Source organism: Vulpes vulpes, chromosome 1 (genome assembly GCF_048418805.1).
Source record: "Vulpes vulpes isolate BD-2025 chromosome 1, VulVul3, whole genome shotgun sequence".
In the NCBI taxonomy this organism is placed as follows: Eukaryota; Metazoa; Chordata; class Mammalia; order Carnivora; family Canidae; genus Vulpes; species Vulpes vulpes.
Window position 1 is genome coordinate 166,565,755 of NC_132780.1, and position 14,909 is coordinate 166,580,663.

Below are 14,909 nucleotides of genomic sequence, written 5' to 3' on the forward strand. Positions count from 1 at the left end.
ACATTGCAAAAAAAGGAGAGAGAGAATCATTGATTTTGTGGGCTGTTAATAGCCATGGCAAATGAGCTCTGCCACAGGAAAGAAAGGCAGCATCTCTGAAAATAGAGATGAGAGGGATTCAAGAATAAAAAGAAGAAAGTAAAGAATTTAGGGCATTTTAAATTTGATTTTTGGGAGTTTGGATATCTGTAATTCTTGCATATATGGCTGTAGTTAAGTAACAGGGAAATAAAATAGAGAAAGAAACTGGGAGTCTATTATTAAACTCTGTTTAAATATTAAGTTATTTTTTCCTACAGCATCATTTTTTTTTTTTGGTGTATAGATTTCCATCCTTTTTTGCCATTAAATTCAAGAGTAAAGATATATGTGGATTGTAATGCAATATCCTGGCCCTGAATTTCAAACTATAGATGAATTTTAAGGTGAGATAAATTATTTTAACTAAAATATCCCAGATTTAAACTTAGATGTTGTAGTTCACAAGGAAAAAAAAATAATGATGTCCAAGAACCTATGCATGGCAGAGGAGCTGATGTAGGCTTACTCAGGTCATTTTTTGAGATGTTTTCAAGGCCATTGATCCAGGCTATGGAAGAGAACTAGCAATTTATTGAGTACCTACTAGATGCTAGATATGGTGGTAAATACTAATATTTCTACATAAACACTCTATAAAATTGGATTGTGATATAGCCACAGAGAGGAGAAATTAAATATTTGAAGAAATGAAACACTATATGACAGATTACACAGGTAATTCTGACACATCCATATGAGCTTCACTGCACATGCCAACGCTGCCCACTGGAGCACCTTTTAGCAGGTGTACAGGTGTAAGATAAGGGGTAAATAAAGCTCTTTTATACACATTAGTTCACTAAATTCTTGGAAGTAGGTATTGTTATTTATTTATTTACTTATTTACTTATTTATAATAAGGTTGACACACAATATTATATTAGTTTCAAGTGTACAACATAGTGATTCAACAACTCTCTACTTCTGCTGTGCTCACCAGGAGTGTGGTTACCATCTGTCCCCATACAATCCTATTACAATACCATCTTTCTTCAGCCATTATCTAAAAACTCTTCAAGGTTGCGATAAGAACATCAGTTTGGTTAAAGTTTGACTTCTTTCCTTATTGAAGTCTTAGGACTGCTCATTCCTGGTCAAGAAAAGCTTGAATTCCTTCAAAAAGAAAGGTGTAAAGACCTAAATCCAAGGCCCAGGGTATGTGAAGAGCAATGGTCTCAAAGTGTGTTTGGAGGACTCCTGGGAGTCACTGAGATCCTCTTGGAAGGTCCCTAAGTATCTTCCTTTTCCACCTACATATCTCTGGAGGTTGAATTTTCTTCATTTGCTTTGATGAAAATAATATATCACACCAGATTGAATACAGAGGCCGACATGAGAATTCATCTGCCTTCTGCCAGACAGACATTGAAGAGTTTTGAAAGAAACATACAACAATGTAATTCTTCTCACATATATTTTTGTTTTGGATAGTCTAGCTATTTTTATATTTACTGTTATTTAAAGTAAGGCAACATTTAATAATAATTTATATAATAATAATAGTTAAAATTTTCCATTTTTTTCAGTTTTACATTTTTATACAGTAAATATCAGTAGGTAGAATCCACATAAAATCTGTTTGGGGGTCTTCAGTTTTTAAGAGTTTAAAAGGATCTGAAGATCACATATTTGAGAACCTCTGATATAGAGTTTTGTTTCTCTACACTAACTTGAATACAAACCAGAACACAAATGATAAGATAAAATAGGCCTTCTTATGACATTACATTTTGGAAGTCTATCAATAATTTAAAACCTAATCTCATTTTCAGCAGTGGCCTATTAGTCTAATTTTTATCTCATTTATTAGTTTTCTAAATCCTCAAAAGACAAAAAAAAAAACAGTCAAGAATATCAGAAATCTCAAATTCCCCAATTAATCAAATCAAATCAAATCTACCATTAAAAGTAGTCAGGGAAAATATGCCAGCCCTTCATTTTAAGTTTAATTGGACAATTTCTTTAAGTCCATGTAACCTTCCTAATAATACTTAGGTCTCTACAAATTAGATCACAAGTCTCAGTTAAAATCAAATCTAGCATCCATTTCATGGCATAGCTTTAATTTAATTTAATTTTATTGATATATCTCCTTTCTTGCTGAATAAAGTATACCAAGCTGCCATTCCAGTTATTAACCAATAACTTTACAAGTCAGTCCAGTATTCTTGACAAAATCCCAGAATATTTTTCAACAGGTAAAGCAGATGCATGTAGTAAATTTAGAGTTGCACCAATTTATTCTTTATAAACTCCACTGTAGAGCAGGTGCTATGTCCCTAAACTGCACAGATTAAAAAGCCATGTTGGGGGATCCCTGGGTGGCGCAGTGGTTTGGTGCCTGCCTTTGGCCCAGGGCGCGATCCTGGAGACCCGGGATCGAATCCCACGTCGGGCTCCCGGAGCATGGAGCCTGCTTCTCCCTCTGCCTATGTCTCTGCTCTCTCTCTCTCTCTCTCTCACTGTGTGCCTATCATAAATAAATAAAATAAAAAAAATTAAAAAAAAAAAAAAGCCATGTTGGTGTCACTAACTTTACATCCTGTGATGTTTTATACCCAGAGGACCAATTAATGATTGATGAAGGGGGGGTCTTAAACTTCTAAAATGGTAAATGAATTGACCCATTATTGTGAAAAGAGTGCCAGTGGTGGTTGGCACTACCTACCCAGGAAGACATAAAATGTGTAGTCTCCTTTGCAGTTATGAATGCTTGTGTGACTAAGTTAACAATGAAATATGAATTAAAGGGATATTAGAATCTATAAAGATGGAGGAATCACTTCACTGTTTTAAGCTCCTGAATAACTGTGTAGCAGAGTCTATCTATCTGCTCTCAATGATGACAGGAAGAAGAAGTAAACTTCTATCTTGGTAAGAACCATTGCATTTTTGTCTTTCTTTGTTATAGCAGATTAGACTTCACTTCAACTAATGCATATTCAAAATAAAAATATAGACTTTTGACATAACATCTCCAGGCTAAAGAATGTAGCCAATTAAAATTATATAAAGAGTCCAACCAATAGACTTGATTACATTAATTTTATAATTTTAACTGTTTATTCTTTTTATCAACCAATGGGGTTTAATAATGAAAAGTATTAGTAATTATAAACATGTCTACTACAGATCTATGCAGAGGTAGATATTTAGCTCTTCATTCTAGCAAAACCTGAGTGCATTATAACCCTCTGAAATTGAATTTAATTTTCTATGAATGTTTTGCAGACTTCTTTTACCTCACTTTGGGTATAAAAACTTAGAGTGAAGTTTTCCTAAAATTTTCCTATATCTTTCTTATCCCAACACACACATTTGGATAGAATTGCTGGGGTTTTTTTGTCTCTTACACTGGATGTTAAGGCTTCATTCTGCTATTGGTGTCTTACATCTAGGTAGTCTGGCTTATTGAACTTCAGTCTACCTACAGAGTGAGAGCCTTCAGGAAAATAGACTTAAGGTGGAGAAGTTTTCTATTCCTGGAAATACTCAAGGACAAGAGGGTAGAATATGTGACAGGGAAACCAAGGTATCAGTAGTAGGACAGAGTCCAAAATATTTTAGCCTGTAGGATGTACTTGATATTTTCATGTCTGACACTCTCTGGTGTCCTGTGGTGACACTTACTGGTGCCATGACCTATTTTCTAGCCATAACTTCCTTTCTTTCCTTCTTATGAAAGCATATCAGACTGCCAGTGAGTGAGAAGAAAAAATACTTAGCATGCCAGTAATATCACGTGTGTTCTAATGTATTGCAAAACTAAAATATTTAAGCTTTAATACTTCTAGCTATTATTAGTTCTAAATTATTTTTTATATTTCCCAGTAATTGAAGTAACCATCATGTTGTCAAATTCTTGGCTGAGAGTTCTAGATTAGGTAGAGGTTGAGGTTTAAAAAATAGAGTCAAGGAGGGGTGCCTGGGTGGCTTAGTCGAATAAGTGTCCATCTCTTGGTTTCTTCTCAGGTCATGATCCCACAATGGTGGGTTAGAGCCCTGTGACTGGCTCCTCCCTAGTGTGGAGTCAGCTTCAGATTCTCTCTCCCTCCCCCTCTGCTCCTCCCTACACACACATGCTCTCTCTCTCTCGAAAATAAATAAATAAAATCTTAAAACCCCAAATTCCTAATGAATTCACTCTCAATATTAAGTGCAATCATGTTTGCAGCTTCTAGGTTCTAAAACTCATTATAAATGAAAACATAATATAATGTCTGCCATAATATATAATATGCAAAATAAACTTATGCTATTTACACATAAATGGTCTTTGATTTCCATCTCGATCAAACAGTGATCGGTGAGATATAAAATATGACATATATGTGAAATATATATAAGATATAAATAAAATGTAAAATTTCAGGAAACCATGGTAGTGAGGGAATTCAGATGTTAAAGAAGGGACTTTGATCAATGAATGTTCAGATTCTAATAATCTATAATTTTTTTCAAATTACTTCTGGTCTCTATGATATTTGATTTTTAAATGTCAGCCTTTTAAGAATGGCATTATACTTTTAACATCAAGTAAAAATGAATTTCTGTCTCCTGTAAATAAAGGCCTATGACATTCACGTATTAGGGTAAGGCTAGTCAAGATCAGACTTTTTTTATTTTGGGCATCCCATAGCATCGTATAGTCTCTGTTTTCTATCTTATCACAGTCATCATAACTTCTTTCAATTCCCCCTCCCCTTGTTTCCACTGCACCTGAGGCCCATGGGGGCAGTAACTCTACAGGTCTAGCTTATTGCTCTATTCCCAGCACTTTGCACAATGGCTGCCACACAGCTAATTCCCAGTAAACGCTTAATTGGAATGAATTGAATTGATCAGAATTAAGTCCTCAATAAACACTTCTCAAATGATTAAAACTCAGTTATCTGAGAGAAAGCTCATAATTGAATAAAAGCAACATAAAACTCGGATTCAAAACAGTAATTTCAATTATGCTGTAATTGAAAGCTTAGCTGTATTCTTTTCTTAACCTTTCCTAGACCAAGTACTCAAGCCCTCATGTTCTCTCTCCTAATCCCTCTAGCTTGGTGTTGGTTGGGGGAAAAAATCTAAATTTTTATTTCTGTGACTGATAAACTGGTTAATTAGAATCATAGAATGTGGTTATATTAATCATCAAGTTTTTCTGCATCTCAGTTTTCTTTTTCTAAAATTAGGGAATTGTGTTGCATCTGTGTGTCGTTTAGGGAAGGAAAATTATTGTTTGGCAATGAACTTTAACTGCTCAGTCTCTGTTGAGATCCATTAGGCAGGGGAACATGCTAAATATAGAATTCCTCTGGGTTCTAGTCTCTCCACTTACAAATGTAATAAATTTAAAACTCATAGTTACAACTCAGATATGTAGACATATAACTTTATTTCTCCACAAGTGAACTTAACCTATCTCTGAGCCCTATTTTGTGTGGTGTAGGTGAGTAATCTTACTCTTTAAAGATAATCGTCTTCCTGGTTTCCTCAGTCCTGTCCAGATTATGTTAGCCTCTTTTGAGTAAAGAGGGTTTCTCTTCCCCTTCTTTTTTCTTCTGGATCTGGAAGCAGGGGTGCCCTTGCTCAACAACATCACATTTTTATTTAACTTCATAGTGTTGGGGGAGGAGCCTGTGGTCCATTTGCTGTCCTCAGGCTCTGCTGCTGAGGGATGTCCTCTTGTGTGACATGCACATAGCCACCTCTGTTCTTGCTGTACCTGCTGTCACAGTATGGCTACTGCAACCTAAGGTTTGTTCTCTCTGCACTGTCAGCATACAATTGTTCCTCCCTACTGCCTTTCTCTTGCAGATTTGCTTGAGGGCTTGTTGTGAATCTTGTTCAGTCCCCAATTAGGGACACTCACAGACCTAGCTTTGTGGTGACAATCCCAGTGAGTTTACCTGCTCACTAGGTTATCCTTTGAGTCATCTCCTGGTGGTGAGATAAACTCCAGGTATTTCTGTAATATCCCAGACCTCTCCCTGCCTACACCTGCTCTGCCACCATTTCTACTCTACTTTGACCATCTCTTGTCAGTTTGGGGCTTATGGGAAGATGCTCTCACAATGAAAAATAAGCTCTAAAATGCATGGAAGGTGGTGAAGTAGTGACAGTGAGTGTGGACAATAGAATAAAATTATTTTTAAGGAAGAGTAGAAAAATAATGTGGAGAGAGGTTTGGTCCAGAGAATTTGGCTTGCTAGTGGGATAGAGAGAGTGAACATGCTGTCTTTGACATCTCTCACACATTGTCTTTTTTGTTTTGTGTTAACTGTGAAGCTCTCTTTTGTGACCAAGTTGGTTTACATTTCATTTATTTATTCAACAAATATTTATTTAAATCCTACCATGGAAATTGCCCACATTTCCACATTTTTGTCGTATTTAATGTGTTTTAATGTGAAGTTTCAAAGTAATGTAAAATTGATCATATAACAAATGATTCCCCTCCCCTATATGTGTTGGTTTGTAATTTGATCACAGGAATTGGATTTTTTGATTCCTACTGACATAGTGTGGCTGCTGCAACCTTGAGGTATATTCTGTCAGTATGGTCAGTGCACAGCGGTTCCTTCCCATTAGTCATATAGCTATGACTTTACTGGAATGAAACTGTTGGACCACTAGAAACTGTGTGGAAAGAGATGGATCCAAATTATGTCCAGGTATAAAGGAAATGAAGAGACAGCTGTCTTAATATTTGTGGGTCAACTTTCTGGTAGGATTTGGTAGCAATCATGCAAGAAAGAATAGATGGTTAAAGTTTGCCAATGTCAATGTTCACTCATATGCACTCTTGACCTAGAAATTTCCCTTCCAAATAGATTTAGTCTGTACAGGAGGAAATGGCCCTTTACAACCATTTTCTAGATAGATGTGCATCCAAACTCCAGGTATGGCATATATGGTAGTGACGGTTGAGTGGAGGTGAAGACCCTTAACTCAAAAAATGAATTAAAAACCCCATTTTTCTTCTTATCATTAACGAATGATTTTGGTAGTAACTTAAGAAAAAAAAAACTTCTGGACTATGTGTTTCAGGAGAGAAAAGGGAAGGGTTATTTTTGAGATAACTGGAAAATCCTACTTAAATTGTTATAAGGAAGGGCAAGGGGAATACTAAAGCCTTTATATATATCAGAGCTATTAAAGCAATCTAAAATAGTTTTATTCACCATTAGTTAATAGCCAAATGTAAAAATATGAACAGCAAGAAGTATAAAGTAATTGTTTTATTAAATCATCAGAATTCTAAAAAGTAGATTTCAACATTTGGATTATAGCAAATGATATAAACATGTTTGAACTAAACATATTGAACATATTAATAGGTTTTACAACCTAAAACTACTCTAAATGCTTACAATAAAAATGATTTCATAAGAATGCAGTATAGGTCCAGGGAGATAATATATGCCTTAACATCTTTTTCTATCTTACTACCTGAGGTGGAAGCTTTTCTTTCCTCTAATATCTCAAGTGTTGTCTTTGTCTTCAGATGATAGAGCCACAACAAAAGCTTTGCAGAAGAAATAAGTAAAAAGAGGAGTCTATCATTGTTATAAAATCTATTGAGAACAAGGAGAGGAGGCTAACTTTAAAGAACAGAGAAGTCTGTATTTTTTTCTGTTCTTAAAATTTGCTACTTTTAAGAAAACAGAAACTTTTATCTCTGGTATCTTTTATTGGACTCAAGTCTTCAGTCAGTGGAGTTCACTCAGAATTACAGTAGTTTTTGGAATGTGATCTTGGTAATGGCAGTTTAGATAACAAGATACTAATTTTCAAGTAGTATAGATTCTAGAATAGTCATTGAACTGTAGATAGGTCAATTACTCAGATGCAAAAGAGGGGGAAATTCAAGGAGTTTAGATGAAGACTCTGCTTTGGTGTTAATTCTTTTAAGCCCCTAGGTATCACTTATGCAAAAACACTCTTGCTAGTTAGGAATAGCTTTAGGAAGGTTTAAACAATTTTGCTATTATTATAGATGATGCCAATTTATTTATGTTTCTTTGATATTTATTTTGTATGCTTATCTAATTTCTAATCAGGAGACTTTGGTAATGGGATCATCACAAAGGAACCAAATACCATTTTATTTAAGTAGTAGAAATCATATTGCACTGTTTTTTTAGGATTTAAGTGTTAGAAAAGATTTGAAATTTGTGAGATTAATCATACTACAAAATATTGTTATTTATTCTGTTGTATGTCTACAAAGATAGTTTTGCTGCTGTATTTTATTAAACTATACAGACAACTGAGTCACCTTTTACAAATATGTCTTTGCAGGAAGAATGCTTATGGCTACAGAATTCACACACACGTATGCACACACACACATTCCCTTCACCCCTGGCTTAATGAAATATAATTGACATATAACATTGGATTAGTTTAAGATATAAACCAAATGATAATTTGATATATGTATATATTGGAAAATAATTACCAAAATAAGGTTAGTTAACACATCAATTGCTAACATAGTTACCTGTTTCCTATTGTTTGTTTTTTATTTTGTAGTGAGAACTTTTAAGGTTTACTCTCTTAAGTTTCCAATATACAATAGAATATTGTTAATTATAGCCAGCTAGGTGTACATTAGATCCCCCAAATTATTCATCTTATAACTGGAAGTTTGTACCCTTAGACTACATCCACCCATTCTCTGTGACCTACCCCTGGCCACCAACAATCTACTCTCTGTTTCTATAAATTTGGTTTTTAGTGATACCATGTGGTATTTGTCATTTTTTGTCTGGCTTATTTCACTTAGCATAATGCCTTCCAGGTTCATCCATGTTTTTAAAAATGACAGGATTTCTTTTGTGTTTTGGCCATATAATATTACATCTATACACACACCACATTTTTTTTTTATCCATTCATCCTCTGATGGACGTTTAGATTATTTCCATGTTTTAGCTATTGTAAACAACACTACAATGAGCAAGGGAATGCAGATGGTTTTTAAGATACTAAGTTTCTTTAAGATATATATGTGGAACTGGGATTACTGGATCATATTCTAGTTCCATTTTTAATTTTTTGAGGAACCTCCCTACCATTTTCCATAGTCATTGTACCAGTTTACAGTCTCACCAACAATCTACAAGCATTTCCTTTTCTCTGCCTCCTTGCTAGCATTTGTTATCTTTTATTGATATAAAGATCCTAACAGGTTTGAGGTGATATCTCATTGTGATTTTGATTTACATTACTTTGATGATTAATAATGTGGAGCATTTTTTTTATGTACCTGTTAATTATCTGTATGTCTTTTTAGGAAAAATGTCTATTTAGATCCTCTGCCCATTTAAAAAATTGGGTTGTTTTTTTTTTTTTCTTGTTTTTGTTTGCTATTGAGTCCTATATATTTGGTTTGCAAATATTTTCCCTCATTCCATAGGTTATCTCTTTACTCTATTGATTGTTTCTCTTGATGTGCAGAAACTATTTCGTTTGATGTAGTAACACTTGCTTATTTTGACTCTTGTTACTTGTACTTCAGGTGTCATAATGTCAAAAAAAAAATCATTGCCAAGAATGTAAAGAGGGTTTTCCCATGTTTTCTTCTAGAAGTTGTAGTTTCAGTATTTAGATTTAAGTCCTTAATCTATTTTGAGTTAATTTTTTGTGAGTATAAGATATCGGTTCAGTTTCATTGTTTTGCATCTGAATATCCAGTTTTTCCAGCTCCATTTATTGAAAATACTATTTTATTCCCTTTGAGGATTCTTGACTCTCTTGTTAAATATTAGTTGACCATATATACCTGGGTTTATTTCTGGGCTTTCAATTTTGTTGCATTGGTGTGTGTGTCTATTTTTTTTATTTTATGCCAGTACCATACTGTATTGATTATTATAGCTTCATAGTATCATTTGAAATCAGAAAGTGCTTTGCTTCTAACTTTGTTCTTCTTTCTCAGTAATGCTTTGGCTATTCAGGATTTTTGTGGTTCCATAAAAATTTTAGAATTGCTTTTTCTAGTTCTGTGAAAGATGCCATTGGAATTTTGATAAGGATTGCACTGAATCTGTAGATTGCCAGGAGTAGTATGAACACTTTAAAATATTAATTCTCCGAATTCATGAACATGGGTATTTTTCCACTTATTTGTGCCTTAGTCAATTTCTTTCATCAGTGTCTTATAGTTTTTTGCATATACACATTTTAAAAAGATTTTTATTTATTTATTCATGAGAGACAGAGAGAGAGAGAGAAAGAGAGAGAGACAGAGAGACAGAGAGACAGAGAGGGAGAGGCAGGCTCCATGCAGGGAGCCTGACGTGGGATTTGATCCCCGGTCTCCAGGATCAGGCCCTAGGCTGAAGGTGGCACTAAACCACTGAGCCACCTGAGCTGCCCTACACATTTTTTAAGATTGAAGAATAGTTGATACATAATGTTATATTAATTTCAGTTGTACGGCACTTTTTATCTATATGAAACTAACTGAAATATACAGGGATCAAGCTTATTTCAGAAAGTACTGTGTGGAAGGAGATGGGTCCAAATTATGTCCAAGAGTAAAAGAACTGAAGAAAGAGCTGTTAATTCTTATCGGGCTTACATAACATTTTAAAAAGCACCTCACTTATAAGATTGAGCCTAGATTGATACAATTAGGTGAGACATAATAAAGCTAATAATCTTTGCAAGGATGAATAAATAATAGTAATAAATTGAAAAATAAGTTGATGATTCAACAGAAGAGCTTCAAGAGTTGGAATTAGGATTTGGATTTCAGAGTCTAGCTTTTGTTAGTTACGAATTGCTGCAAATATACAGTGTTGGCATTGATATCATCTATGAAAGGCCCACGTAAGGAGTTATGAAGTCCTTTATTTAACCTAAATTATCCCCTGGCACATATTATGTCTAAAAAATTGCATCCATTATGCCTAAAAATTTGCATCATTAATCCATTTGTAGTTCAAAGTAATGCAAACTGCTGTTGAGCTCATTCAGCCTAACATAACAGTAATCTGTTAGTAATTGAACTGACTCTGTTCTACAAAAAACATCTGATTTAGTTGTATTATCGTTAGCTACCTGGTAAAGTTCTGAGGGCATGTGTTGCAGAACAGTGTTTGTAGGAATGAGATCTGAATGCTGAGAGGGGGTTTCCTTGTGGTGTGCAGGGGGACGTAGGAAGAAATGAAGACATTGAGAGAAAGAGTAAGAGGCCAGGAAAGTTTGGTAGTATTATGAAGCTTATTTGGGGAAATGACTTTTTTACTGAAGTTTAAGAATACCTAGGATTTAATAGTATGAGATGGAGGAATTTTCTGGCTGAGGGAACAGAGTTACAAAAAAATGAGGAGCTATAAATCTGCTATGTATATAGTATCTGAAGTGTTGAATTGATAGAATAGAGATCAATTTACTTTTAACAATTAGAAGACTTGAAAGTAAAATTTCTTCTGATTACATTTATATAATATTAGATGATGGTATATTCCATTATCTCTCAAAATCTTATGGGATTTGCTATGTTGCAAATAGCTGGGTAAGAGGAGGAGAAAGAAGGTAAAGGTGTACTCAAGTCATGCAATACCAAATTAGCTATGATTCTGGTAAAAAAAATGGAAATAAGGAAAATTGCTACTACAAAAAATATTGTAAGATAAAATTGGATTGCTAAAGGAAGATATATGGATCCTATTTCATAAGGCCAAGTCACTTAAATTGAGGGCAGTTTTAGAGGCAACAAATGACCAGGAGAGATGCCTTAGGACTGGACTGAATAAAAAATGTGTTTTTTAAAGGAAACTATCTTGTATCCTTAAAATTTTGGACATTTTGCCACTGGTAAGCATTCAAAACCCTTTAAAACTTACTGTCTGATGTTACACAGTGCAAGGGTTTCTTCATTTTACAAGGAATGCTGGTACATGGTTCTTTTATAATACTGTTTTTCATGAGGATAAACCAGGGCCATTGCCATTATGTCAGGCAGGTAGTACAGTGTGTTTCCTTTGAAAAGTTCTTGCTAAAATGAGTAGAGCTGAACAGAGGTCACATAAAGGGTATAGGTAGGTTACCGAAGCAGAGTTGCAGAAGCACAACAGGAAAGAAAAGCCATTAGCTTAATATCCAAATCTGAATAAACATGAAGGTGAGAATATGAGACCAAGAGGCAATTTCGGTCAGATGAAGGAGGGAGCCAGGTGAGGGGTGTTTGTATACATCCATATTCATCTCAGATGAAGTTGGAGTATGAGGGGTGATACAGTCTCAGTTGAAGGCCCTCAGAGGACTCTAGGGAAATAGTAATTATCAATCCAAGCAAAGTCAAGCCTACCATCAAAATTTCTAAAAAACTCAACTTATGACAAATAGGTAAATTTTACCTAGAAATACTACACCCACATTAGCTTTTGCACAGAATTTTTTTGGTACTCCATCTGTATATCTTTGCTAAATTCCATAATTTGTGAATTTGTACTTGATTTGGGTTTTCTACTCTTAACCTAATGTTTCTTCTTAATTTGTCAGCTTGGCCTCAAAACCAGGTATATCACAGTGGTTTGTATAAATTTTTATCATTATTTCCAGTGCTCCAGAGTGTAGCCTCCTTGGCACTTTTCTTTGACACTTATCACCAGCCTTCTAGTTTACCTTTAATCTGCTACATCAGATAGGAAGTAAAGTGTGTTAAATTGTGGAAAAATGTAAAATTTATAAGATATAAAATGCCTTAGCTAAGTGATAGACATAGACACAGATTATTTATATCTTGATTAATTCGGTTTCATTTCATTTAACAATATTTTTCTTCAAAAAGACTTAGAAGTACAATTGAGAAACATCAGTCGCTGCACATTTTTATTTTATTTTATTTTTGTATGTCAAAGGTCTGTATTTGACTGTGGTACATTCATAGCCCTCTAAAATCTGGTCAGCATTTGGGTGTAAAGTGTTTGGGAGGAAGGGTGAAAATTTGGTGAGATTTTCTGCTTATTGGCCTCATTTCTCCTTGATTTTCAAAAGAGGAAGATTCCCAGTGGAAGAAATGAATGACAAATAGCTAAAGATGTTCAGAAATATTATTAACACCTACACTTGGTATAAATTAAACTGTAATTGTCTCAAATCTGCTTTTTAAAAAAATCTTTAATGATATGTATATATATCCCTTGGTGACAGTCTTAATGAGAACAATAGGTCTTTTTGTTCTGATACTTGCTGCATTTTTAGGAATGTATGACTAAATTGTATACAAACATAGCATTCGAAGATAGAAATTCAGTCTCATTGTAAAATGTGTCATAGCAAAGAGAACAAAATTGTCATCCCCTCTAATAAAACAATACTCTGAAAAATTTTGAGGGTCTGTGAAGATGGCAGTATTAACTCTTATACTCACGTTCAGTTTTGTTGGTTATGCTATTGCTTTTTTCTGCAGTGGCTCTGAAGGTTGTCCCAACTTTCAAGTTCATTCCTATCTCAGGAATTTATAATTTATAGTTGGAAACTAGACACATGCTCATGAAACAATCAGTAGCAAAAGGCAAAAATGAGGGAGAGATGCAAACAAGTACTTCAGAGGTATTCAACAAAGACAGAGATCTTTATGATAGCCTTTACGGTTGGGTAGAATTCAAATAGGTAGAGAGAAAGAGTTGCATGTGAAGCTGGGGAGGGAATGAGCATGAGTATTTAATCATGCTGTTGGGTTGTTAAGAGGTGATTTGAAAATGGACAGATAAAGCTGTATTGTGTTGAACCATGTAGGCTGCTTATGCCACTGGACTTTATCTTAAGGTCAGTTACAAGACACTGGACATCTGGAAGAGCAGAATGACAAGGTGAAAGCAATATTTTAGGGAGATAAATTTTGAGCTTATCATAATTGTCTTAATTTTTCTATTCTGTATCCTTTTAAAATACATAAAGTTGGGGAAAGGGAACGGGTTGCAAGGAGACTTAATCCTTATTTAAAGACATTTTTCTTTAAGGGAAGAAAGGTGAATCTGAGGTCATCTACTTAGGGAATTCAAGGACTGGGAGATATGACTAAAGTTTAGAGACACAGGGAGGGTCAGTTGGCTGGCTAAGACTCTACGCCAAGCCTATGAACTCAGTACTCCTTCTTTACTAGGTTTGGTTCCATTATGTCTTTAACTCCCTGCAGTCTTCTCAGATTCCTAAAAATCTGTGCCTTAAAACATGTAAGATCTTAAGCAATTACTTAACAAATCCTATCATTACCAAAGCCTTTATGCCTCATATCTATAGTTTGGCATTTCAACCAGCAAGTCAAAAAATTTAAGCTACTGAAATATTTAGTTTTGGAAGTTAATAATAAAGGTAGAAGTTTCTGTTTTCCTGAAAAGTCAAAAATAATTTATAATGTTATTTACTTAAATAGTAATAATGAAGCAACACATTTTATTTTATTTATAAAATTTTATTTAAATTCAATTAACTAACATAAGTGTTTTACTAGTTTCAGATAGAGTTCAGTGATTCATCAGTTGCATATAACATCTAGTGCTCATTATGTCATGTGTCTTCCTTAATGCCTATCACCCAGGTATCCCATCCCTCTCCCCTTCCCCTCCAGCAACCCTCAGTTTGTTTCCTAGAGTTAAGAGTCCCTTATGGTTTGCCTCCCTCTTTGATTTTATCTTACAATACAGTATTTTAAAATATATTTTATCTCATTTGATTCTCAGCACGGCCCTGCTAGGCAGGGAGGGCAAACATTAGAGTGGCTAGGAGAAAACAAATCTAGAGTGGTTGTTTTGTGAAATAACCATAGAGAGGAAGGGAAGAGAACTCATGACTCCTAATTTCAGGTGCATCAGATA